Source organism: Seriola aureovittata, chromosome 1 (genome assembly GCF_021018895.1).
Source record: "Seriola aureovittata isolate HTS-2021-v1 ecotype China chromosome 1, ASM2101889v1, whole genome shotgun sequence".
In the NCBI taxonomy this organism is placed as follows: Eukaryota; Metazoa; Chordata; class Actinopteri; order Carangiformes; family Carangidae; genus Seriola; species Seriola aureovittata.
In genome coordinates, this window is record NC_079364.1 from 92,501 (window position 1) to 94,234 (window position 1,734).

A 1,734-nucleotide genomic window follows, 5' to 3' on the forward strand; every position below is an offset into this window, starting at 1 on the left:
GACCCTGCTGCAGGGTCACCGTGAGTCGGATCGCATCTGATTTCCGGTTCAGATGATGATAGTGCTCAAGGATCGACTGTCTCTGGGATCGACCTTGTTTGATTAGTGCTGTCTGTGTATGGACAGCAGCGTGTGTGAGAGAGAGCATCGATCAGTCAGCTGATGGAGGGTGTGTCTGTTTGACACACACACACACAACACACACACACACACACACACACACACACACACACACACACACACACACACACATACAAGAATACACACACACACACACACACACAGGAACACACACACACAAGAACACACACACACACACAAGAATACACACACACACACACACACAAGAAGACACACACACACACAAGAACACACACACACACACACACACACACACAGGTGGTAGAGCAGGTTGTCTGTGATTGCAGGGTTGGTGCTGAAGTGTCTGTGTATGCACATACTACAACTGATGATGATGATTAGTCTTTGTGTTTACACAGACATGATGAAGACTTCACTGTCTCAGACTCTTCATCAGACAGAGGTCAGTCCTTCAGCCAGCCGTTTGTGTTGATCACAAATGAAGAGCTGCTGTTTCTGTCTGCGAGTGTGATCAAACCACCAGAGGGCGCCAGAGTCTGTACATCTAATGTGCTCTCAGTGAACACTAACACTGGGTAGTTCCTCAGTTGTTCATGTCATGGATCCACCAGAGACTCTGCTCCATGTTGACATCATCATCATCATCATCATCATCATCATCATCTTTGTTATCATCATCATCACATAATTTCTGCAGATTTGTCATCTGCAGATTCCTGCTGCCATTGTCCTGTTCTACCACATCCCAAAGGTGTTCTACTGGATCCGGGTCTGGAGACTCAGATAGACTGAGACATTCAGACCATGATTGATTGATTGATATTAAGAACAAAACATTCCCCACACCATCACACCACCTCTCCACCAGCCTGGACTTCATTGGTCCCATGGGTCCAGACTCTATCCATCAGACCAGGTCTTAACCCTTTCCAGGGTTAGTGAGACTCAGGTTTCTGGTTTTGGTGACAGAAAGTGGAACTTGACGTGGTCTCCTGCTGTTGTAGGTTGGACGTGTTGTTCACACTGAAGCTTTTCTGCTCACCAGAGGTGTAAAGAGTGGTTATCTGAGTGACCGCAGCCTTTCTACCTCTGACCTCTCAGTCTCAGTTTGTTGTGTATCTACAGTCTGAGCTCTTTGTATTTGACAGTTTGTCTGTTTTTAAATCTGAGGTAACGAGACTCAGTGTTTCACTTCCTCCCTCAACAAACATTATAAGGGCTGATTTTATTGTGAAATGTCATACATTTTATTATACTGCTGTGTGAACATCAGTTGTAATCAGTGTTCAGTGTCGGAGGTAGCTCAGACTGGACTCTGATCAGATCAAGACCAGCTTTATGAAACTGATCCTGGTTCAGTTTGATGGATCAGGACAGGCTTTTCACAATAAGAGCTGTTCAAACATATTCATGTTTCTTCATGTTTATAAAAACTCATCTCACTGGCTGATGACGCTCCACAATGACCTCCAGTGTTCATACAGCAACTCACCTGTTAACCCTACATTGTTACCATGGTAACAGCCCAACAGGAGCGTACCTCAGGCTGAAACAGTAAGTGTCTGTAGTTTGTTGTTGGTCTGATCAGGACAAACACGTTAATCAGAGTGATTTCCTCCTGATGGTCTTTAA

The 1,734-nt window shown here is 45.0% G+C and overlaps 1 protein-coding gene across 6 annotated transcripts in view; it reads right to left on the reverse strand.

Moving 5' to 3' along the window:
• The window catches only part of vps13c (vacuolar protein sorting 13 homolog C), a 58,129-nt gene extending 58,052 nt beyond the window's left edge, over window positions 1-77 (reverse strand). For all 6 annotated transcript variants that reach the window (XM_056370601.1, XM_056370434.1, XM_056370519.1 and 3 more), the window contains exon 1: window positions 1-77. This exon is cut by the window's left edge and continues 119 nt beyond it. The gene's annotated coding sequence lies outside the window, so the exon portion shown is untranslated.
• Between the last annotated feature and the right edge of the window lie 1,657 nt (window positions 78-1,734).